Source organism: Perca fluviatilis, chromosome 6, assembly GCF_010015445.1.
Source record: "Perca fluviatilis chromosome 6, GENO_Pfluv_1.0, whole genome shotgun sequence".
Classification (NCBI taxonomy): Eukaryota; Metazoa; Chordata; class Actinopteri; order Perciformes; family Percidae; genus Perca; species Perca fluviatilis.
In genome coordinates this window covers 36093326-36120497 of record NC_053117.1, presented here as the reverse complement: position 1 = coordinate 36120497, position 27172 = coordinate 36093326, and the positions used below count along the sequence as shown (strand labels likewise).

Genomic DNA, 27172 nt, shown 5'->3' with positions numbered 1-27172 from the left:
ATCATATACAGATTATGACAAATGATATAAAGCATATACAGGTCATCATATACATACCTTTGTTTGCACAGAATACTAAGCTATCAAAATAATAATTGTTGGCATGATTTTATAAATAATCTCTTAATGTTAAACATACATGTGGCACAGGGAATCCTTATTAACTGTATCTGTGGATATCTATCTATCTTAGTGACTACCAACCAAGGCCAGTAAGCCTATCATCAGTGGGGATCTATATTTGCTAATAATATATCGGATTCATGTTAAGACTTTAAAAAATGAACAATAATTTGGAGGCCCCCCTGCAGTGACTCTGAGGACCCCCTGTTGAAGATCTCTGCACTAGATCATAATCAAGATATCTGCATCATTTGCAAGATGTAATTTTATCCTCACAATTTGGGGGGAAACACTAAACTTACAGCTGCAAATTGTATTTTTAAAAGCAGTTTTATTTGTTTATTACCAAATTATACAAACACTTTTAACATCCATATTTTTATATAAGCCAACACGTTTCCACATTCTGTAAGACTAAATGGAATTGGAATAATTGAAATATTAAACTAGTCCATACACTTCATGCGGATACATATTTCTTATTGTAGGTGGCTTGTAACTGAGCTTTGCAAACACTGAGCAGAAAATCAACCAGATGCAGAAACACTGGGCAAAATGAGCTAATAACTGGGATCGACACAGAAAGAGATGAAAAAGAACTTTCTAAACATTCTAAACAAACATACCCTTCAAAAAGAGAAAACTGCCTTCATTTTCCCATCAAATAAACTTCCAGATTCTACCATCGGGTGTAAAGACAGAGGAATGGAGTATGTTAGAGGAGCACATTAGAATAATCTGATCTGAGTATTGTAGCTGCATCTAAAACGATGCTTAAACACAGATATTGTAGCTATGGAAGGAGGGATATAGGTTTCAGCATCAGTCCGGAGATTTCTGCAGACTCACTTTCATTTATTCCACTTTTCATCTTGTAATATCTATAAAATATGACAGATGCTGAGTCACAAACTCGCCAGCGTGGAGCTGCTGCAGCTTCAGGTTACATCACAGCTTCATCCACTGATTACTAACAGTTCAAGTGTCTCTGCAGACTATGTTATTCTTTTATTTATTTTTGGCATTTTTAGGCCTTTATTAGATAGGACAGCTTTAGTAGCAAAAGGCCGCAGGTCAGAATTAAACCCGCGGCCGCTGCGTCAAGGACTGAGCCTCTGTATATAGGCGAATGCTCTACCAGGTGAGCTACCCAGGCGCCCAACTGCACTGTTATTCTAATGATTAATGCATAGTAACTCATTTAACATACAGACGGATATTATTCATCATCACTCGTTGCTGCGTTACCTCACAGAAAAAGATGCTGTGTTACCATGACGTCATGCTGCTGCCTGAGGTCAACCGTCGCCCCGGGGGCTTCTGGGGAGGAACTGTTGATGTTGATGTTAGAGGTTACCATGTAAGAATCATCAAGCATCGCACACATACACTTGTACAGGTACTGTGATAGGTATGACAGGTATGGGGTGGAGGACTAAAGCCAACGTCCTGGGGATGCGAGAACTGGAAACTTTTTTGTTGTTGATATACGTCATCAGAATTTTGTATTAATGAGTGTTCATGTGCTCAATCCTATGCAACCAGCACTGGGATCTAATTGGACAAATAGTATAATACTTTTAATATCAGTGTGGCCCTAATCTTTATCTGCAACTGTGCAGAAATGCCGGCTTTAAACAAAATGAATAGACATGCAAAAAAGAAAAAGCTGCGCAGAATTCCAATGTTGATTAAGAATTAAAAGGCCACAATATGAATGAAGGTCGATGCTTCCCACTATTCGGTGCGGCCCTAATACATACTAAAACTAAAACATCAAAAAAAGAGAAAGTCTGAGACATAAAATAGTGCAGCAGTTTACATATAGAGATACAATACAACATTTATCAAATATAGCCTAAATAAATAAAATATTAATATTTAAAAGATAGATAGATGGACTTTATTAATCCCAAACTGGGATATTACTCTGTTACAGCAGCAAGTTACAGGGACATACACACATACTTACTCATACACATACAGAAAATGAAATAATATACTAAAAAAATTATAAATTAGATAAAAAAAAAGATTAAAAGAAAAATGCCAGAACTACTGATAAAAATATACTTAGATGAATGAAAATAATGTACATGTATATACTAGTGTAGAATACAATTTACAACTTTCATACATAGGACATATATAACAAAATAAAAAATATCTATAATATTAAATATGAAGTAAACAGTGTGCGAGTAGCATAATAGTGCAATATTGTAATGATGAATAATGTTGATCATAACGATATAGCTGTAGCCTCCAGTTAAAAGTTCATGTGTTGATATTTGTCTGTTTTTATTCACGGTAACATTTAAGTTATTATTTCCTTTAATGACTTGCATGATCATGTGTTGCATGATATTCCGTACAGCAGTTTGTAAATTATGTTTTAAAAGATGAAATATGGAAAAATTTGTCAATATTCGTGAATGACCGAGGGAGAGAACAGGCATAAACTGGAACATTTTCAAAACTTTTTCAGAGTCCGTCTTTGTTTAAATGTTTGAATTATTTGGGGTTCTCAGTGGATCCATTCCAGTGGATCTTATGTTTCAGTAGACACCATCAAATGTTTTTCTTCAAATTCCTCCCACAGATGAAAAAGTGCAGGTCAGTAGTTTTTGTGTAATATTAACCCTCCTGTTGTCCTCGGGTCAAATTTGGCCCCTTTTTAAAGTTTCTATATCAGCAATATAGGTTTCTTTCAACCAAATTGCCCAAAAATAACATGGATGGTTCCATACAACGTTCTTCACAAGTAAAATTAAAGATCAGTTTCAGTAGTTTCATTACATTTTGGGAGTTTTATTCAATATTATAGCATATTTCTGCTTTTTAAACTCAAAAAATTAGGTATGATTTCATAAAAATGAGGTTTATTGACCATGAAGTCCAAGAATAAGTGTGAAACTAGTGTTTAGAATTTTGTGTTAGTGGTGTATATACTGGTGGAAAAAAAGCATCAAAAACGGCAAAAGTGACAAAAAGTGACAATCAGACAAATCTCAATTTGTAAATTACCAAAGCGGTCAGATGCATTTAGTGGATTAAAAATTACAATATTTCTCTCTACAATGTAGTGGAGTAGAAGTAGAAAGTGGCATGAAAAGAAAAGACCACAAAATTTAGTACAGTACTTGAGTAAATGTACTTAGCTACATTCCACCACTATCTAAGTGAGCAGCTCATTGTTGAGATGTTACATAATAAAAAGCTCAGATCAGTCTGAACCTGCTGAGCAACATTGTGTCACCTGGTTTCAGCCACAGCTGCAGTGGAAAATTACCTTAAATCACTTCCTTCCCCTTCTTGTTCTCTTTCAGTTTGTAGTAGTGGTGTGTGATACTGCACAAATATAACTAAATACCGGGCCATTATCGCCGATACGATACCGATACTTTTTAATAGTTAAGGTGGATGCATCATCAAATTGATAATGCAATGCAAATATATTCTCATGACCTTTTAAGTGGGATTATTAATAATTTAAAACCAAGGACAGAATTGTCATATGCTTGTATAAATTTGTTGTGTTAACACTGTATTTTACAGCCTTTTTAAAAATTATACAGCTTGCCGTTGTTTAATTTTTGGCCTGAAAATATAGCCACACCGCGCTCCTCTTCCTCTCTGCCATTCTTCTGCTCCGTCTCTGTCCTTCTTGTGTGTGTGTGCTGCTGGCTGCCGCCGGGACGCTATTTCATTTTTTTTTGCAGGGTGGTAGGGGAAGACTCATGAATATTCATTAGGGAACTCATCCCTGAATGGCTAGTACTCGTTGCTTGCTCTGGTTGGTTAGGTTTAGGCAAGAGGAGTGGGATTGGTTATGGTTAGGGTAAGAATGTCAGGGTGAGCCAATCAGGGATGAGTCTTCCCCTACCACTCATGCAAAAAAGAAATTTGCCGCCGGGCCTGGCTGCTTGCTTGCTTGCTTGCTTGCTTGTTTGCCGCTGAGTCACATGACGGTACAACTTCAAATCACAAGAGGGGGATGGGGGGAGCAGTCTGAAACAGACAGCCTCTCTGATGAAACCGCAGCTGTGCATACTGGAGAGAAACTAAAACTAAAGTATCAAGCTCAACATTGGTATCGATATTATCGATATTTGGATCGATCCGCCCACCACTAGTTTGTAGTTCATTCAGTAATACTGTTCAGCCTGGTATCACCAAAACGTGTACGAATAACACGGCAGTCATTTCACATGTTATGGCTTTGCATTTTTTGCTTTTTGCATGCCATTTCACGTCACTTAGTCCCGTCTCTTTTATACTGTAATGTGCTATAGAGAGCGACGAAGCCCACGTAGGGAGGAGGACGGGTTGGATGGAGGGGTCAAACAGAACCACAGCTCAATCAATCAACCAATTTTATGGGTCATGTGAAATCGTACAAAGTATAATTGCAGTAAAATGTTACCCCATCATCTCCTTAGGCTACATTTACATTGCTACGTTTTGGTTTAAAAAACTAATATCTTTTGCTACGTTTACACCTCGCATTCATACTGCCCTGGTGTTTCAGAGCCCCTAAACCGGAGACATTTAAAAAGAATTCTGACGTGTTTTGGTTTGGAATCTCCGAGGTTGGGTTGCAGCCTCAACGGCCGCAAACGGAGACCTTTGGCAACACCGTCACTGACACCAATGTTTCGCCGCCTGATTGGGTCTTAACGGTCATGACGTCTCGTTCTCTGAGACTAAGCTATTAACATTACCATGGCAACTACCAGCAACGGGCGGAGTATACAGGCTACTGGTTACCTCGGCACGCGCTTGCCCAGTATACGAGAATGTTCATGAGAAATGGAAAATGGAAAACCAATGGAGGCAGAGAGGACACACAGCTCACCGTCTTATGCCTGCCTAGAAGGATGCCCAACAGAGCAGCGGCAGTCTGTGTTCAATTCCTCCATGCTTGCCTCGTTGTCACCTCTGATCTAGTCTATGTCCAAAACTCCAATCTCGCATTGCCAGTCCTTCCTCCACAGCCCTGCGGAGGAGGGTCTGCATAGTCCACACAGCATTCCAGGATGGGAGAAAAACGTGCTCCAGTTTATTGGCATTTCTTTAAACCAATCACAATCGTCTTGGGCGGCGCTATGCGCCCCACGGAGCAACGGTGCCTCTGGAAAATAGCCTCGGGAAGGAAATTGTTTTGGTGGAAAAAGTTGTTTTAGTCGTGCAACAGAAAACTCAGATTGGACAGATAGTCTAGCTAGCTGTCTGGATTTAGCCTGCAGAGATCTGAGGAGCAGTCAACCATAGTCCTCAGAAATCCACCAGAGTTTAGAACGTCAACACAAAGAAAGAGGAAGGTGATAGACGAAAATTAAGGACAGCCAGCGGAATTTCTGGCGGCAACTGAACAATCCCGGAAATGAAACGTCGGCTATAATAGACTTCTTAAGCTTTAGCTCTGTGAGAGCAGTTACAGTAATGACATCCACGTGAAGCAGGATGATGATGGTTCAACATGCATGTGTAGGTTACGGTGGGGTCCTTGATCTAATTTGTGTCAGTTCAGGAGTCCTTGACGTGAAAAAGTTTGGGAACCACTGAATTACACAACAGGTTTGATAAGTCTGTTGGAATCAATTACCCAAACACATTTGAAGTGAAAAAAACTGATTTAAATAATCCATCATTATTTGCAAAATGATATAAACTGTGAGCAATATGAAACAAATAGGTAAGAAGTTGGTTTAAACATTGAAACAGCCAGCTGTGAGTTGTATTATTGTGACCTGTTGTTATCGTGCTTCTTCGTGTTGTTTTCATTAACACGTGGACTGTCTGACTAACTGTCTGAGGTTTAACCCACAGTGTGATAACACACTCAACTCCACAACATATACCTCAACACACACACACACACACACACACACACACACACACACACACACACACACACACACACACACACACACACACACACACACACACACACACACACACACACACACTCCTGCCCACAGCACACATGTTATAAATGTGTACGGTATGTCATAAACATTAGAAACAGCTGCAGTGACGGTGACTTTAAATGTGTTTGTATTATAAGAAAAAAATATGAATGCTTGTGTGTGAGTTAAAACATTAAAACAAGAGGTGACCTCCAACCACCTGAAATCGGAAGTTGTGGTCATTGCCCACCACCCACACGTATGCGACGCATGCACGCACGCACGCACGCACGCACGCACGCACGCACGCACGCACGCACGCACACACACCCAGAACCTCAATGGAAACTCACCGCTCAGCTCTCTGGTAGTGTGATGACTCTATACACAACAGTTAATCCAAACACACACTTCATTCATATTATGTAACTGGTAAACACTCGCACGCACACACACTTTTTCCTTTTTCAGATTCTTTTCCCCCATTTACAGCAGCTACATGCACTATTTTTAGCCAATTGATAATATAATGCCTAAAAATCTGTACATCTTTTAGGAAAAACATGATAGCAAAACATATGTAAAGCCTACATCCTACTTTATATCTAATGGTTCTCCAACTGTCTTCATCATTCTGAAACCAGATCACAACAAATGTTAAGACATCTTTTACATGACACCTAAAAAGAGGTAACATTTCTTCCAGTAATTTTAAATTGCATTACCAGGTAGGATAGGAATGTGGCGCAAACAGCATTACTAATCTTGAAACCTATTTTTGTTACACCATGCTGGAGGAGAGTTCACAGAATGAATGTTTAGCTTAGCCTGACAAGCCAGTCCCACATCAAGATGTTGGGTCTGGGAACTCACCGTTGACAGGGCTCAATCCAAGGGGCGGGATCAACGGTTGTCTTTCAAATTCCCTCTGCAAGTAATAGGATAGCGCTACAACCAGGCAGAGCAACGAAGAAGGTAGCGGAGCTAGTTGATAGATTAAACTTTTGCCGTATCCGGTCGGCAAAACTCCGAACACATCTTCCTTTTTTAAGAATGATTTCAGTGCCGTTCTTTGTTCTTTTCTCAAAGAAAAGCTGAACTCCAAGTCTTCCAGAAGATTCCAGCAGCAGCAGCAGCAGCAGCCATAAGCCCGCCCACCGACTCTATACACGATGTGATTGGCCTGACCAGAGTTTGGTTTTTCCAGCTCGCAAGTAAACGGAGAGTGCCTAAACTGACCCTGGCTGCAAAATAAATTTACTGCCACTAGGGTGTGTCTAGATTTCTAGGCTATATTTAGCTGACAAATCTGCTACATTTGAATCCATCCAATATCATCATAATCTGGGCTGCTCTAATTGCCATGTAAATTTGGTCTTTATATATAAATACTCTGATTTGAATATTAGCATAGTAGTAGCAGTAGTAGTAGTAGTAGTAGTAGTAGTAGTAGTAGTAGTAGCATAGAAGAGTTGAAGGTATTTTAAAACCTAAAAGATTCGGGACTTTTGAGAAATCATTTCTAGAACTAGTATTAACTGGTCTTTACACGGACAAAAATAGGCGGAAGGCACCTTTTAGTTCCTTGAAAAGTAATTACTGGGACTTAAAGGGGAAACCCAGTCACACAGCAGGAAGAAGTTTCATATGGACCAAAGTGTTGGACTGACAGACAAACAGATATTTCGTTCAATAGAGCTGTAATTGAACCACACATGACAAAACACGTCTTATATTTTCATACAAATAACATATTAGAAATATATTTTGAGTGCATGCTTTTGTATGACGACCCGAACCTAAGTGTGTTTCTCTTTTTCCCTATTTGTTGCTGCAGCAACCCTGTTTTTCTACACTGGATCACAGCAGTTTCTTCCTATTTTAGCCACTTTGCTGACTGTAATCCACATAAACATGGCTGGAGTCCTAAACTGTTCATCTGTTGCAGGCAAAATAAAGAGTTACAGACTTAAAGAGTGATCCTGTCAGAGTGAAGAAGGGGAAAAAGGATAGAATCGAGAGGAGAAATGATCAGAGGCAAAGAGGACAACAAGGAGGTTTTCCTCTCCACAACTCCCCCTTCTCTTTCCCTACATACCAACACAGTGAGTCATCTCTGGCAGAAAGCATCTAGTTCAAACCAGAGTGGAGAGTAGAGGAAAGGAAAGGAGGGACGCTGGAGGAGACAAAAGGAGGAAGACAGGAAGAAAGAAAGGAAGTGTATCTGATGGGAGATTCCCAGTTGCATCAGACAGGAAGCAGACAGAAACCATGTCAGGATTACACAAGAAACCTCAACCTTCACGTTTGAACCTGAAAAATATCTTCACTAGAGTATAAAATGCATCATCAACACAGCTTTAATGCCTCATTATGAAAACATGACAGTCCTTTAGAAAGTCCTTAATCCTACTTGGTGTTGCTAAAGGCTTTTACAACATCAGCAGCATGAAAAATAGTTCCTCTGTGCGATAGAAGTTCTTGGAAAGAAAAAACCTCAATAGAAAACAAAAGATAACAGAATTTATATGGAGAACTTCACAGAGATGAATTAATCAAGTAAGCGTGTAAACACAAGGAGTTTAATAACTTACGGTTATAGAATGAAAGCTAAATAAGGCAGGTAAGTATGAAATATAACACCCTCATTGTAAAAAATGTGAAGAAAAAATAATAAGTAAGAAAATTAAAACATAATAGATCCATCATTTATTTTGGCAATATTGGCAAATAATCTCAAAAGTAAATGCCTAAAAAGTGTGGACTCAAACAAAGCTTTACATATTTCAATATGACCCTTAGTAGCAAAGTGCTGATCAGAAAGTTTGGGTGGGTGGACTACTGTGGGTTTAGTCAGCTGTGGACCATCTTTTCCAAACCTTACCACAGTAGCAGATCAGGAAACGATCATATGAATAATTTTTGTAATAGTCATACTGTATGTAAGATGGGGGCATCACACCAGTAAACAATATGTGTCATTTCTGAAAGGAAATAACTACCTATTTTGTTCAATATATGATTTGCCCTTCGGTGTTCCTCAGGGAAGCTGTCTCGGTCATCTCCTTTTCTTCATTGTTTACCCTATCTTTGGGTAATACCATCAGGGAAGTTTCTCGTGTTACAGTATCACTATCTGGCTGTTTAGCCATTGTACTGTATGACCTACATGAGAGCAACATTGCAGACATACCTGAAAAGTCACAGAGTGATTAACCACATTGTGGAGGCTAAAATGCTATTTAAAGCTTAGGTTTTTAATAGCAGTTTCTGTCTGGCTTGAGGCCAAACTGTGACTTCAGATGCCAGTTACAACCTAAAATTATTTTTGGTTAGCCTATTTTTAAATTGCATGTGTTTCTGTTGCTTTGGAACAGGGTTATCGTAGTAAACTAAAACGAAAACAAAAATAAGCCGTGAAAAATATTTTTTTGTAAACTGAAAGTATATTAAACTGAAACCTTCAAGGAAAACTAAAACTAAACTAAAACTGTACTGCCTGGTTAAAAAAACAAATAACAATAAAATAAAAATGAACGTAAATCATTTATTTAATTTTTTTTAGTTATAATATATTACTACCAAAAAAAGGAGACGTCCAGAGATTAACCATTAAACATCATGGCCATTCCTATATGGTTCCCCAACTATGTATTTTGTATTGTACATGTAGCTACATACTTCTGGGACATTACACTCCATGGCCTTAACAAAACAAACTAAAACTACTTTAAAACTAAACCTAAACCTTTCTGTAAAACTGAAACTAAACTAAAACCAGCAAACAAACAAAAAATAAAATAAAAATAAAAAAAGGACTAATTGAAAATTCAAAACTATAAAAACTTTGGTTTGGAGTGTGAAATAAAGAGTTTTGTTGTTTGTAGTGTGTCTTAACTGCCCCATTATATCTGCGACCGACTTTCATTAAATCTGTAAAGAATTGCCTTGTGATGAATGCCCAATAAAGCGTCTTTCTATCTTTCATTTGTTTAACTCTGGGGTAACAACTTTACTAAATGTGTGGTGTTATTGTTTGACAATAACTGTAATAGAAATTTTGGGGTATAGTCTCATAGAACTGCATAAAGCAATGTACAGTAAAATGAAACTGTGCAGTTTTGTACAATGCGTACATACTTAAGTTAAGCCATGAGAACATGTTCATACTGATGCTGATATTTCTGATTCTTCTTTTACGCAATTCTTTAAGTGTGATGAGTACTGTGAACATCTTCTAAAGAGTTATGGGTAAATCTCATGGGCTCAATTTGCCTCAGAGCTACAAAAATCCAGGATTAGAAAAGTATTTGAAATATTTGTGTACTGGGCAGGAAACAACCCGGGTGGAGCTGCATTCAGGTGCAGAGTCATATATCCGACACCAGTAAAGGTTTCTTAACGCTACTAATCTGAGCTCTTTCCCACACCTCCCACTCACCTAACAAAACCATTAGACAGCACATGAACTCTGTGCCCCGTTCACACAAAAAATGCCTCCATCATTCATCTGACATGGCTATCAATCATGCATGCCGCACATACCGGACTAGAAACAGAAGCTTAAATACTGTGCGACCATGACAGCAGCATTTCTGAGATATCAAAAGAAGGTGCAGCGTGATGCCACTGCGACACACCTGAACACATCACCTGCAGATTTCCTAGGATTACAGCGGCTTCTTCTCACAACAACTGAAACACCCAGTTCAGGCCTTAAGGTGTGGCTTTAATTTTGATACCGCAGTCACACGCGGTCATTAAATATCACACATGGTTATAAAATATCACACGTGAAAACGCTAAAATTTGCCATGCTTGCAACCAGGAAAAATGATCAGGGGTCAGTTGCTCCAACACACCTTTGTATTGATATAGAGCTGCAAAGATGAATTGATTAATCAATTAGTTGTCAACTATTAAATTAATCTCCAGCTATTTTGATAATCAGTTTGAGTCATTTCTTTTGAAAAAAAAGTAAGAATTCTCTGATACCATTTTCTTAAATGTGAATATTTTCTAGTTTTTTCACTCCTCTGTGACAGTAAACTGAATTTGAGCTGTAGACAAAGCAAGACATTTGACATTTTATAGACCAAACAACTGATCGAATAATCAAGAAAGCAATCAACAGATTAATCAAATGAAAATGAATCATTAGTTGCAGCCCTGTATCTATGTGTTTTTGCTTCGGAGGATTATAATGCGTTCCATTTAGCACAGAACTCGGAAGCCGGAGCTGGAAATGACGTCACACTCAAGTTGAATGCGTTACATTTATAAGTCTGATTTTTCATTCTGGGGTTAGCTCTAACCACATTAGCCACTGTTAGCAATAACAGTTAATAACAATGCATTACGCTCTTTTTGTGCATGCAGACAGCGTAGCAATATGTCCACAGATAGAAGTTGGAGACTGCACTGTGTGTACAACTGATTTAGTGAGACACAAATAAGACAGAATTGCTAATAGCTGTATGTTACTACAGCTTTCACTACTGTTGATGCACCGGGCCGCCATGTTGGATTTTGAACTCGATGTACTGTGAGGTTGTCCGAGTTCCAAGCTCAGGGGGGAATTCAGTGGGCGTGTTTCCGACTTTGACCTCAGAAAATCCGACTTCCGAGTAGAAACGGAACACACTATAAGCCCCTTTGAATTGAATGACCCCGTGATCTTTTTTCTACCATCATCCTAGAAACAAACTCAACAACAAGTTCAAATCATTATATCCCTCACCACCAATGTGGTTTGAGGGCCGGTTTGAGGGCCGGTTTGCAGCGGGTGCCTAATCTTGAACCAGTTTTTTTGCGTTTCGGGAGCAAAAAGAATTGGCACTCGGGAAGACAGGAAACAGCTGAAAGGCAAAACCCACTACAGGCGTGCATAAAAACTTTTTTGAGGAAGTTTTATCACATTTTGCTGTTTCTATCCAGTTTTTCATATGCGATACTTTGCGCATAAAAGTAGGTGAATAGAAACATGGCTACTTCTGAACAGCAGCAGAATGTCACACGTCTTATAGAAGAAACAACTGAAAATAGAAATAATCCAGTTCGACAGTTAGACTTCCTTAGTTTAGGGTTACAAAGGGTTAAACAGTAGCACTCTTACTCAATCTCTTGATACCGACACACCCTAGAGATACTGCGGAGGAATTCGGCTGAATCTGCTGTGATGAAACACAGTTTTGAAACAAAGATGAGCGTAAAACTTCCTTTTCTTTTTTCTACTTAATATCCGTTTACCAGAGGTGGAAAGAGGAGCCTCCGAAAACATTCTACTCAATTGAAAGTACTTTGATGACCTTTGACTTAAGTAGGCTATACAAGTATAATTACTGATATAAAAATCTACTCAAGTAAAAGTAAAAAGTAGTTCATTTCAAATTTACTAAGAGTAAAAGTTACTTTTTTATATTTATGCTTAATATCTTTCACACTTATTTAATAAAATCGCAGTCTTTTGCGATTTTTTAAGGGCACAAAGCCAAAGAATTGTAGAAATGTAATTTAAAATGTAAAGTACAATACTTCAAACATAACATATTTAAAGGTCCATTGTGTAATGTTTTTAGTTGTTCATTATCAAAATCTGTGTTGCCGTTCACAAACTTGTCCTTTTTCATGAATATTTACCACCACCATCAATTCCAAGTATTCCCTTTGGCTTGAAATTTTACATTTGCATTTGTATGAACTGGGGTAGACGCTCCATATTCATGCGCCATCTTGAAATACGTTAGCCGATAAGGGACATACAGGACATACTGCTCTGCCTTTTGCGTTTTCGCTGTCACATGATAAACTCCCAGGTGCTGCTAATGCTGCTAATGGGTATCGTATCTTCCCGGCCCCCGGCAAGTTTGAAGAAGGAAACATGGAGGACCACACGTATTCAAAATCCAAATTTCAGGAACAGGAGTCTTCTTCAGAAAAAGAAAAAGGATATTGAAAAGAGCAAGAGACCGGCATCATCATAAAAAAAGAGTGAACACTGGAGCTGCCTTCCAAAGATGGAAAGACCTGTTGAAGGAAAAAGGGGATCGAAAGAGACGCCGAACGGCTACCATAGCTGTAATACGTACTTTGAACTGCGTGGCGCGAGAGAGTTGATTGCGATATATGATCTCAATGCTAGATGGGAGAAATTCCCACACATTGGACTTTCAAAGTAGCTATATGTAACTTTCAGTTTATGTTGATTCTAGCGGCCGCTTTGGACAAAAGCGGTAGTGTTTTTACCACACATGCTGTAGTAAAGGTCTTTTCTTTGCGGTGCTATATTGCCCACTGTAGATTACCGAGTTAGCGTTACCAGCAGGCCATGTAGTTGCGATGAATATGTTGATCAGACAGAAAATCATTAATTTACAATAAGAGAATAAGTTACAGATGCATCGTTGCATTTCAAGTGTTGTATACGGTAACTTAGCCTGGATGTATCGTGAGCTAAACCGGGTATCACTGTCACTGTGTCACGACCCAAAGCATTAAGAGATTGTTGTAGTAATAATTTATATAGCACATTTCATGAAACCCACGGACGCTTTACACAAGGAGGAAAAGAAAATAGTAGGCCAACACAAACACGGACTAAAAGGAATAAAACGTCCGTGCTAAATGGAAGGGGGACGTAATTTAATCCAGGCTACTGAAGTACAACCACATCGCACAGTCTAAAGTTACTTTATGAACGGAATAGACACATTACATACCTGAGGGCATATTCGGGGACGTTTTTTAATCATTGCGTTTTCCCCCATCGTCTTTCACTTTCCCTTTTCCTGTGATGGTCCTGCCCCAGTATCCACCATATCTACAGCAGATAAAGACATCTCCTGCTTCCTTTTACCTACATACTCACTAACACAGGCTTTTTCCGGTATTCAGCTGAAATCTGTGACCCATCAGAATGTGTTACTGTAGCACCGTCTACCTGCCGTAAATCATTCTGGGACTTGGCGGAAAAATCAGACCCGGGAAGAGGCATTAGCGTTCTTTTCACTGTTAGTCTCGTTTGCTGTTACATCTCATTTATGATCATCAGATGGAACATTACACAGTTTCAGAAACGTGTAAAAGTTACATGAAGTCACTTTAAGTAAAAGTAAAATTACAGATTTTTAAAAATGACTTTAAAAAGTAAACACAACAAAAACTACCAAGTGACATTAATGTGAGTAATTGTAATTAGTTACTTTCCACCTCTGCCCAGAACCGAGGAACGCAGTTATGATGTAAAATAAATTTGTTTTCTATTGGCGCTATAACAAAGTTAAGGCAGGTATATTTAAAAAACACTTGTTTATTTTAGCTTTATATGATTTCATTTTTTTCACCATAGTGATCTTCTTAAATGTCAGATGTTATCTGCAGTAAAATATTTTGCTTTACTTTCTATAAACAGAATGAAGATTAACACTTCCTGGAAAACCAGCTCCCGTCACATTAAAACACTTCCTCCTCTTCGCGCTTCGGAGGAACAGCAGGAATGTTGGCAGAGAGTCAGGAAGATGTTGAGACACGCGGAGCAAAGTGAACTCTCTCCTTCAGCAATCAAACGGAGGCTTTGAAACTCACAAATCATAAAACTGGAGGGGAATTCCCCCATCAGCTTTGAAGCAAGAGAGCGTGTGATGGGTGGAAAACTACAGAAGAGACGGCATCAATTCAGAACATTTACTTATCACGGTTAATTAATTTAGTTCAAATTAAAGTAATAACATTTGTTGTGCCACAAGTCTACATTCAAAACTGGTTTCTCTTTTTCAAGGGTGTAATGTAACTACGTACATTTACTCAAGGACTACACTTAAGTACAAATGTTGAGGTACTTGTACTTTAAGTTGAGTCGTTTCTTTTCATTACACTTTCTACTTCATTTCAGAAAGAAATATTGTACTTTTTACTCCATTACATTAATCTGACAGCTTTAGTTACTAGTTACTTTACAAATTAAGATTTTTGCACACAGAACACATGTAGTTTACACAATAGGGTTTTTTATTATAAATTAAACTACCCAACAATATATAGACCTACAAGTCCAGCTGAAATGATTAGACTATTAAACGCACAACTGTTTGGATCGTTTCCAGTTTCTAAAATGTGAGGATTTTTCTGCATTGAGTACTTTTACTTTTAATACGTTAAGTACATTTTCCTGATGATACTTACATAGTTTTACTTAAGTAACATTTTCAATGCAGGACTTTTACTTGTAACAGAGTATTCTTACAGTGTGGTATTAGTACTTTTACTTAATAATTACTAAAGTAAAGGATCTGAATACTTCTTCCACCACTTCCTTTTTTAAGAAGAGCTCCCCACATGACATGCATAAATACATTTACCTCACCCTCCTGTTGTTCTCGGGTCAAAAAATAAGTAATATGGATGGTTCCATAAAACACTCTAATAAATTAGTTCACATACTTTCATGAATTAGGGTGTTCAATTTTATAGCATTTGAAGAAAAAAATTGATAAAAGTGACAAAAAACGTTGAAAAATCTTCAAAAACGTGGGGAAAACAACAACACAAACGGCACAAAAAAAAGCGCTGAAAAAATTGTCAAAGATGGGAAAAAGGGACAAAAACTTGAGAAAAAAAATGGGACATAAATGTCAAAAAAAAAAAAAAGGTTGCATAGTCGACGGGAAGACAACACAAGGGTTGAATCAGAATACAGCGGAATAAGTTGATGAAAGGATTTTCTGACGTTGCCCAGCCGGTTGTAAGCAGATCAGTTATTTAACGTCAGTCAAGTGTTGAAATGTGAAACCAGAAGAGGAACAAACAAAGGATGAGACACACAGTTATTTGAAGAGATTCTTAGAAGTAAAAGTGGGACGAGTTTCATCAGGTGTCACAGAATAATTCGTCGTATTCCTATAAGGAAACCTGAGGTCAAAGGTCAGCTACAGAACAGAAGCCGTGGCCTGTGGTCGAATAGTCAACACTAAACAGTTTAACACTAAAGGTCTGATCCTAAAAATACTATACTATGAAATACTAATAGGAATTTGGTGCAGTGTGCACATTACAAAAAAACAGAAAGCATTCACAGCAGGACTGTCAATAGCCGTTAAAAACACATATAGACATTGTTTAGATTTATGCAAGATAGGCAAATTGTTTGTTTTCATGAACGGCCAAATCCTATGGGATTAGTTTTGTGACTTTAATTCCAAGCAAAACTTCTCAAGTATCAAACAAAAAATAATAACTCAAGCAAAAAAATGATCACCTCAAAGGTAAAACTTAAAACTTGCAAACAAAACATTTGTGTAGTTGTAAACTATTGGTCTTTTATTTGTTTGATATTATGTCCTTTTGTTTACAGTTCCCTCTGCTTCTTTCTCAGTGATCAGTCTTTTGCTCTCTCCATCACGTTTGCAGTCATGCTCCCAGCTTGTGTGTCCTCCAGACCAGACTCTGAGTCTATAATGTTAGTTTACCTGCACTGAGGCTGAGCTGTCACTCAAACTTTCCCTTAACACTCATTAGCCAATGGCGACGCACCCCTGTAAGACCCGCCCACGCGAGATTTCTGTGTCAGAATCGCAAGCAAAAACTCAGGGAGCGCAAAGGAGAAAGCTGGGAGCATGACTGCAAACGTGATGGAGAGAGCAAAAGACTGATCATTGAGAAAGAAGCAGAGGGAACTGTAAACAAAAGGACATAATATCAAACAAGTTTACAACTACACAAATGTTTTGTTTGCACGTTTTAAGTTTTACCTTTAAGGTGACAATTTTTTTGCTTGAGTTAGTGTTTTTTGTTTGATACTTGAGAAGTTTTGCTTGGAATTAAAGCTACAAAACTAATCCCATAAAATCCTCCAGCACTGCTCACTTCATAAAGGAAACACTACTTCCTGTATTGCTCTGAACGTTGTAACTGGAAGTAAATCAAGAGTGTGATGTCATTCCTCCAGCGGTGGAAGAAGTATTCAGATCCTTTACTTAAGTAAAAGTACTAATACAACACTGTAAATATACCCTGTTACATTTAACAGTCCTGCATTGAAAATGTAACTCAAGTAAAGGTGTGTAAGTATGATCAGGGAAATGTACTTTAAAGTGATGGTTCGGAGTAATTTCACCCTAGGGTCCTTTGCACCATGACCTCGAGCCAAACACCCCCCCAGAAGCTTTTTTCACCTGGGTCGAACATTGGGAGAGTTAGCGTAGAGTAGCGTTATCAGCTGAATAGCCGGATCCGAAGTGTCTCTTAACATTACCCCACTAATAATGCCCAAAATGATACCAAACATCTACAGTAGTACAAATAGGTTATGCACTCATAAAACGATGGATTGTAAAGTTTGTAAGTACACCAGAAGTTTATGTAAATAACACTTGCTTGCCTGTTGCCTGTTTTGAGTTGTCCAAAACAACATGTTGCACTTGTTTCTGTCATTGTGTTTGTCCAGCTGATTCAGTCAAACTGGATGAAGGATTTTGTGTGACAGCAGCCAGCTGGAATGTGTCCAGATAATTGTCACTCTGACCTCCAGTCCTCCTCCGCACTGCTTCTGTTTGTTTATCCGAACGAGTCATGAAGTGTTTGAGGTTGATAACAGCGAGCAGCGGCTCTGTGAGGAAACACTGCGGTCGTCAAACGGTGACGACTATCGCTCAGAGTTTCTCCGTCCTGATAACCCAGATTAAACTCCTTCTCCTTCTCCTCCTCCACGCTGAATAATGACCGTTATCTGGAGACATGGTGACTAAAAAGCTATTTCAAACACAGACGCTGTAGAATTCTTTTGTTTGGAGCAAAGTTTTTGAGTCATTTTAAATGAATCTGGAAAAATAGACGGATGAGTCCTAGCTGCTGTTAGTTTTCATCATTTTCATTATGGCATCATTCCAAATGTCCCACTGTCTTTTTCCTTCTTTTGAGATTCCTGCCCACCTGGCATTTGCAAAATTCCTGTGTGATGTCATGTGTCTTTCCAGAATAGGCCTAGTCTCTATCAAAAATTCTGCCAGATGTCCCTTATTTCGGCCGGATGTCCGTCAATTCAATTTTCAATTCAATTTATTTATAGTATCAAATCATAACGAGTTAATCTCAAGACACTTTACAGATAGGGTAGGGGCCTATTGCACAAAAGTAGAATAAAGAAATCCAGGATAAATGAAAAAGCGCAGCTTGACTTAGTGTGATCCACTCATCGCGGCTTAATCGGTTGCACGTTTGCCGAGCCAGGATAAGTAGTTGAAGCTATGTCAAGCCAGGTGTACATAGATGGGATAAGTGAACGTTCACGGATTTCTTAAATAGACCATGGTATCGATCACAGATTTACTGATGCAGAAATGGAAAAGTGCAGCATATGTTTCACCCGCTGAGCAGCAGCTTCTAATGGAAATTTAAGAGGAGGTGAAACATAATATGCAAAAAGGGAAATTATCAAACGGAAAGAAAAAGCCCGACAGACAATAGCGGACCGACTGAATACGTATGGATTTAAAAAAATCTACTCAGTCAACTCCACGTTTTAATTGCTTTAATATGCTTGTTTTGTTGGTTTTATTGCTGTATCTGTTTTATCCGCTTAAAGTGCTGGTTTTAGTGTAAAACGTCTTTGAGTAGCCTGTAAAGCACTATATAAATAAAAAAATAATAATTCTTGTTCCTGGGAAATTTATAAGGACTAATTTCAAAGTTTATTCATAATGCGAGAATATGTTTTACAACCATATGCACAGATCTCCATAAACTATGTCTAATTCTAAATATCTTTCTACAATTAATGTTCATACAGAACAAGCATGACTGGACAAAAACTAGAAAAAGAAGTGACTTCAATACACACTGTAAGCATATCTGTAAAACAATGTAGCCTGTTATTATTCATGTTTTTTTTTCTCACTCCCAAGCTCCAAGATGACAAGTGACAGCCCCAAAATAAAATGATTAAGAAGCTTTGTGGCATTCCAACACATTCTCACTCCTATTTGGTAAAAAAGGACATTTGATCAGGTGCCATTTTCGTCGTTATTGATGCTAAAAGTCCGCTTTTAGAGTCCGCTGCACCGTGTGGGAGGATCGCCCTGCCTCCCCACGCTTCCCCGCGTTGCACGGGCGAGGGCACATTTCACGGGGACAGCAGCGGAGGAAAAGCCCATTTCCTATCGTCCCACTTTTTACCATACCATCTCAACAACTGCAGTAGTAGGATTTAAATCAAACTCGTGACAGCAATAGTGACAAGTAATGCATGTTAATAAAATAAAGCAGAACACATTCAGAAGACAACGGAATAACTGTTAAACACGTTTATTTCGGATCAGAGCGGCAGCTGATTTAACACATCAGACTCCAGGATTAATCTTAGCCTGCCTGTTAGCCTGCTCTTGAGCAGGCTAGCTGCAAAGAATAAATCGCCATGGTTACTTGGCTGGGCTTAATTCAACCTGCTTTTGTGCAACCAAGTCAAAGCTAAATTCATCCAGGATAACCTGAATATCCCGGCTTAATCCCTTATCTTGGTTTTGTGCAATACCCCTCTGGTCTAGACCACACTCTATAATTTAGAAACACACAACAATTTCCCATGAGCAAGCATTTGGTGAGACAGTGGCGAGGAAAAACTTCCTTTTAGGCAGAAACCTTGGTATACCCAGGCTCTTTGTGGGCGGCATCTGTCGCTGACCGTTGGGACTCAGACACAGATATAGAGAAATATGATTCCGCTTTCTTTGTGTTGGGTGGATTTATGGTTTTAGGACTATGGTTAACTGCTCCTCAGATCTCTGCATGGTAAGAGAGACAGATAGTCTAGCTCTAGCTAGACTAACAGTTTTCTGTTGCACGACCAAAACAACTTTTGAACGTACACATGTTCCACCAAAAAAAGTTCCTTCCCGAGGCTATTTTGTAGTTGCACCGTTGCTCCGTGCGGAGCTTAGCGCCGCTCAAGATGATTCTAAAGAAATGCCAATAAACCAGAGCACGTTTTTCTCCCATCCCAGAGTGCTGTGTGGATGGGAGAGTGCCTATGTTCCCACAGCCCTATGATCCCACATTTCTAAGAAATTTTTTTTCATTGAAAATTAGGCCCTATGTTCCCACATTTCTGAGATTTTTTTCAAAATTAGGCCCTATGTACCCAAATTTCTAAGATTTTTTTTTTCCAAAATTAGGCCCTATGTTCCCACAGCCCTATGTTCCCACATTTCTAGGACATTTTCAAAATTAGGTCTTGTGTTCCTACAGTTCCCTTCAATTTAAGCCCTATCCTCCCACAACATTTTTTAGGATTAACATTAGGGGGATAAAATCTGATAGAAATTTATGAAAAAGGAAATGTCTTAGAAAAATCTTAGAAATGTGGGAACATAGGGCGGTGTGAACATGGGGCTGTGGGAACATAGGGCTGACCCCGTGTGGACTAGCCAGACCCTCAGTGCTGCAGTGCTGTGGAGGAAGGTCTGGCAATGCAAGACTATTCCAGAAACAATGTCCTGGTTACTCTGGGTTAATCCCAGACCTTACTGTGAAAAGTTTCTATTGGAATTATGATTCCTCTCCTCTGTGCAAATAAAAAATCTCGTATTTACGGAAGATGCACAAGTTTGTTGTGTTTTTTTTTTGTACGTATGAAGAATATTTGCTTTGTGTCTTTGTGGGAAGAACAGAAATGGGGACATGAACTGGGTCAGACGTCAGCCAGCTGGACTCTGTCCATCTGTTAAATAATCTGAGTCTGCAGGTTTGTTGTTCCAAACACAATATGACAGCATCAGATTTCAGCTTGACAGACTTGTCTTCACCAAAGCTCAAGTCCTACACTATTTCATTTCGTACTTATTTATGGTTAAACACTGCTGAGCTGCATACATTGTTGTGATATTCTGATGGACTGCCACTTGGTCACTTTTAGATTTTAACATGCATAATTGCTCTGTATTGTTGTTTATGGTGCGTGTGGTCTTACTGTATAGGCGAGTGGCAAAGACACATTTCCATTTTATGCAAATCTAATGGACAATAAAGTTATATGTATCTGTATGGATCTTTTAATTGCCCCTCGGTGACAAATACAATGATTTGAATTGAATTTCAGCTTTTTTTTTCTGTCATCACAAAAGTTGAAATGAATTAAGTTAATTAATGGGTTATTGATTATTTCTGCCAGATGAAAACCCACACAGTGAGTGTTTCCACCAACAGGTTTCATTGTATAAACTTCATTCCTCTGCAGGATGAAGGTGAAGTGTTTTTTTTTTCCCATCTCTGGTTCTTTGTGTTGACCTGCAGTGAACGGGATCCAGTGGTGAAGGAACTCTGACTCAGACTGCCTGAGGTACGTCACTCACGTGTGTGATGCATGTGTGTGGGGTTTGATTTGTCACACTGCGTTACGCTTGTGCTGCATCAAATTCAACAAATTTTGGAATCTTGAGTAACCAGGAGAGACCTGCCTCATAGAAAACTTTGAACACGCTGGCGCCCTCTGTATTTTATTTCTTTGCCCATCAAAGTCCACCACTGACAGTAATAACTCCCCTCACTCATTTTAAGGTGGCTTGGCATTAATTGATTCATTGAGATGAATTTATCTGTAACATTATTTTTAAGGAATATGTGGTCCAGTACAATAGAAAGCAGTGAAGGAAAGACATTAGTTTTTCTCCGTAATAGGCAGAAATGAATGAAAAGGGTTTCTAGTGTTTGTTCACAATGAAAAAAGCTGAAGCAAAAAGATTTTTTTTCAGCATGTGTTTTCTGGAGAGGATCTGAGTGACTGATGTGAGGAGGAGGAGGAGGAGGAGGAGGAAACTGTTAATGAAATGAACCAATGAAGGCGAGGATGTTTACAGTCTGTGGAAGACAGACATGCTCTCACTGCCACATTTGGCCAAGTTAACATGGATGTTTGGACGGTGAGACGAAGCTGCTGCAGTCAACGCTTAGTATCAGCTATGTGGATAGTCTCGCTGTGCCAGACCCTCCTCCTCCTCCACAGCGCTGCAGAGGAGGGTCTGGCTAGTCCACACAGCATTCCTGGATGGGTGAAAAACATGCTCTGGTTTATTGGCATTTCTTTAAACCAATCACAATCGTGTTGGGCGGTGCTAAACACTGGAAAAAGACGCAATGCCGCTGCAAAATAGTTTTGTTGTTGTTTGGTTTGGTGGAACGTGTGTACGTTCAAAAAGTTGTTTTAGTCGTGCAACAGAAAACTCAGATTGGACAGATAGTCTAGCTAGCTGTCTGGATTTACCCTGCAGAGATCTGAGGAGCAGTCAACCATAGTCCTCAGAAATCCACCAGAGTTTAAAGCTATAGTGCGTAGTTTCTGTCGCTCCCATGAGGAATTCTAAGTAATGACAACAACACTGTCGGCGCGTTCACATGACACGAGCCTTACGTGATCGCGCACGCGCCCCCCCCCCCTTCCTCCACGCAGTTACTAGTAGCTGAGGAGGACAAGGAGGATTAAAAAAACATGATGGACTCCTTAGAAATTATCTTCACTCGAGCTTCTGCGCGGGAAAGTCACCGGAGGACACAATCTTCTGGACATGTGGAGCTGATAGTCTTAATTAGCTTTGTATCAACTCATTTGGCAACGGCTTGAATGTAACGGACGTTCATTAATATCAAAAAGTTATGCACTAAAGCTTTAAAATGCCAACACAAAGAAAGCCCAAGGCAGCGGACATCTGGCCTAAATGAGTGAAATCTGGCAGAATTTTCATCGGCAACGGAGCAGTCGCGTAAGTGGAATGTTGAGGAAATAGACAACTCTGTGGATGAATTGCAGGAGTCTCTGTCTTTCACGCTGTATCTTTGTTTTATGTCATTATTTGGCTAACATTTTAAATCCACTTTGTGAGAGATCATATCGGCCCCTCTCACTATAATTTGTCCTGTCCCTTGTTGTGCATATGCTACACTACATTTTGTGGTAATTGAACAAAGCCTCTCTTATCTGTTTTAATTGGTATCATGACCGAAAGTACGAGATCCAGGTTACAAGCGGCGAAAATGGGTTTCCTCTGGAGGGTGGCTGGCGTCTCCCTTAGAGAGAGAGTGAGAAGCTCAGGTGTTCCAGGCACATCCAGCTGGGAGGAGGCCTCGGGGAAAACCCAGGACTAGGTGGAGGGATTATATCTCCACCCTGGCCTGGGAATGTCTCGGGATCCCCCAGTCAGAGCTGGTTAATGTTAGTGGCTTGGGAAAGGGAAGTTTGGGGTCCCCTGCTGGAGCTGCTGCCCCCGCGACCCGACCCCGGATAAATGGACGAAGATAGATGGATGGATGGATGGTCTCATATATTGTTACACTGTCTTCCTCCCTGAAGATTTATCTGCGTAAACCTACCTTAAACCAATCCTCCTTTCCTCTGGTGCCCCTTTCTTATCTACTCTCATGTCATCAAAGTAAATGGAGCAATTGTTAAAAAATGAATACACTATTGTGTGTCTCACTAAACCTTTAGAACATTGTTGAACTGAACCTTGCTTCGTGCCACTTTGTACCGACCGCTCATAACTTCGTTCAGGTTCAAGTTACAGAGGTCAAGCCGTTAGATGACAGGATAACAACAAAACAGTCGTGATGGGATGATTCATGGAGAACCCTTATTCTATTTTCTTTGGAGTATCACCTTGCTCCTTCTTTGTAAACATGTTTTGCATTTTGAATCTAATTCAGGTAAAAGAAATAATCTGTGTAGTTTGTCTTTCAAGTGCAGCTACGTATTTGTCTTTACTGTCTTTAAAAACTGAAAAAAGCTGAAGTTCAGATTTCAGAAAAACGGGAAGTGGAGAGAATGAAATGTGAGCTGGGGAAATCAACAAGCGTGCAACAGTTAAACAGCTTGGTTACACAGTGACATCCTTTCAAGGTAAAAGCCTGTAAATAAGATGGCTTTAGAATAGTTTTAAATAGTTGTATAAAGGCCAGTTGAGCAGCCAGGCTTTGTGCCAACATACAGAACTTTACTTGAAATGTTTCCCACAGATACCAAACTTGCCAGGCTGAAGAATTAACAAGACATCGTCATGACCTGGCTCAAAGGTATGACAAAATTTGGAGAACACACGTTTCCTCAAATAAATGAAATTTATTTAAATATACAAAAGTAAACGTGCTATCAGTTTATCAGTAATGTGTGTAATGTATGGATGTGTGTAGGTGTAGCAATGTTAGAACGCAAAAGTAACTCAACCCAAAGTCCAAACCCACCAAGCAACCTTGAGTAGGGAGGGAGAGCGAGCGAGTGACTGCAGGCACTCCTATTTAGGGACGTGAGCAATCAGTTCATCCAGGTGTCAGTCATCAGTCCTTATTAGCCAATCCTCAGATCCCCAAACCAACCCAAAAGGGACTTAATAGGTCTTGAGGCCTAGGAGCCGTCAGAACATCAACAAATGCCTGTTCCCACTCGCTCCCTGAGAATTCTCCAGACAATGAGCAGCTTTATTCGCACATGGGCTCAATCGATCATTACACAGACTTTGTAGTCAGGAGCTGGCAGGGTAAAGTCTGTTTAATGTCTTTTTTTAAAAAAAAAAAAAAAAAAAAAAAAAAAAAAATACAGGTAATTGTTTAAAAAAGGTTGGGGGGTTGTTGTTTTTTTTTTTGTGTTTTTTTTTTTTTTTTTTTTTTTTTTTTTTTTTTTTTTTTTTTTTTTTTTTTAAAAAAAATAAAAAAAAAAAATTAATAATTAAAAAAAAAAAAAAATTTATTAAAACCACCCCCCCCCTCACCTACCAAAAAACACAAATATTATAATATATTTTTTTCTTTTCTTATCCTTTTATTTATGTAAGTTTTCCTGCTTGTATAGTTGTACAATCTAAATGTATACAATTACTATACTTGTTCACGTGAGTCAGCCTGAATATTTAGATCAAACTGTGGAGGAGGGACACTTTTTTGTTCTTCGGTTATTTTCCAGCAACTTTAAACACAAACACATTGTGTTGATGACGCTGCTGCTGTGTGTGTGTGTGTGTGTCTGTGTGTGTTTGTTTGTGTGGGTGTGTGTCTTCTCTGATTGTCTTTGTGTTGGTGCAGATGGCTCTTGCGTCACAAGGGGGGGCCCTGATGGATAAGAAGAGCTGCAGGGAGGAAGCGATGTCGTGTGTGGGATGATGAAACTGTGGTCTGAAGCAGAAGAATGGAAGCAACCGGAGAAACTCTCTCTGCTGGATGTTTTGATCTGCTGATGGGAAAAAATAAATAAATGGAGAGCAGAGAAGAAAGAGCCAGTTTTTTTATTATCATTTATCATCCTGTGTGCAGCATGAAAGGATGGAGGGATAGAAGAGAAGTTGAGACTGAAGACTGAATCATGAAAGGAAAAAGGAAGAATGAAATCTGCAGGATGGGATGTGACATGTCCTCAGAGGAAGGATGAAGTTATCAAATTAAAAGCCTGATATGAAAAGTAAATGTCTTCACCTTCTTCACTTCACTTGTCTCCCTGTTGACGGAAGAATGTTATGAAAAACAAGAGAGTTTGGTACCATAAACCAAGCTTTAGAGTGTCCGCAGCAGAGCCCGTCTACGGAGAGCCATTTCACTCCCTATTTAGCCCCATTGTACCTAATTTGGTTGCAGTTCCACTAGAATTCCACTGGGGGTGATCGCGGGCGAGCGCAAAATGAATGGCAGTCTATGGAGATAGACGGCTAAATTTGTCTCTTTCGCCTGATTATCGTTGAGAAATCTCAGATTTGATTGTAGTTTTTGCAAGTTCAACATGGATTATAGGTCGAAAGTTGAATGAACGAGTACTTATGTCCTTTTGATTTCTTACAGGTTGAGTCATTGTTGCCCATAACACGCTAGCATTCTGCTAATGAATGCTGATTGGTCAGTGAAGGACTGATTACGAATCTTGATGGCATCCGAAGAGGGAAACAGAATGTTAGAACCCGTCTACGGCCATTCTCTGAGAATGTTGAGGTGGGACTTTTTCGCCCAAGTTAGTTTTTTTGTCCGCAGCAACTTTTGTTTTGGTTGCTGGCACTTTTATTTGCCTATCGTGAAAGGAAGTGACTCAGAGCTTGCCGTAAAGCAGTATCTCTGGCTGTACGATCTGTATAATGTCATTGACATTTTAAAAGGCTTTTTAGAACATAAAAACGACTTTAAAAAAAAACTAACACCCAGCAGTGTGTATTTTATTTGCCTCCCCTTTTGAATGCAACATTCAAATTACTAGACAAAAATATATATCCGGAGAAAAGATTTAGAAGGGTATAGCTCCATAGACCACCATTCATTCTGCACTCGCCCGTGAGCGCCCTCATATGGAACCAGGGTGGAACTGCAACCGGTTCAGAAGCTGGAGGGTTTCCCGAGAGTGGAAGTTCTCCCCTTATTAGATATTCTCTGGTCTGCAGCTTTGAAAACGTTCTGTTTTACTTTGAAACTCTGCTGCCACCTGCTGTCTCAAACACACACACACACACACACACACACACACACACACACACACACACACACACACACACACACACACACACACAGATCATTACTGTAACATTGCATTACAATTATTACATAAAATACATCTTGCACATTTATTTTACATTACATTTATATTATATCCACATTATAGTAAATTGTAATTTTTATTATGTTTTATTAGGCATGTCGATTACATATGTCACTTTATTGGTCAAAAACACCTTTTTTATACAAATATTACATTTATGTAAACTTTTCTGTGATAATTTAGGCTACTGTAGACAATATGTTCTAACTTTGATTCATTTGTAGGCTGACAGTTTCTTTTTTGTCTTTTTCTCTTCATCTGTCTCTCTTCCTACCTCACTGACTCTCTGATCATTAGAATTTCATATCACTTTCTTTCTTTCTTATCTTATCTAATGTTATGAGCCCCAACACAAGATTAAACTGAATATCCTATCTTTTTCTCTTAAGATACCATTAATTTACGCACAGACGCAATTAAGGTATATCTGAATGGGATTTCAATTATAACAGAATATAATAAATTAAGGTATAGGCTATTTTAAAAGGGGGAGCTCACTGCTGTTGTGGATCCGGAGGGAAACCGCAGACAGGTAATCAGCTGACAGCTTATGTGTCTGTGTTGTATAACATGAAAGTTGTCCCTTTTTTTTTCTTCC

The 27172-nt window shown here is 39.0% G+C and overlaps 1 long non-coding RNA gene across 1 annotated transcript; it reads left to right on the top strand.

Moving 5' to 3' along the window:
- The first annotated feature begins 24317 nt into the window (after positions 1-24317).
- LOC120560428 lies at positions 24318-25463 on the top strand. The gene is made up of 2 exons (XR_005639485.1): positions 24318-24544; positions 25086-25463. It is a non-coding gene; the product is annotated as an uncharacterized LOC120560428 (long non-coding RNA).
- Positions 25464-27172: the final 1709 nt, after the last annotated feature.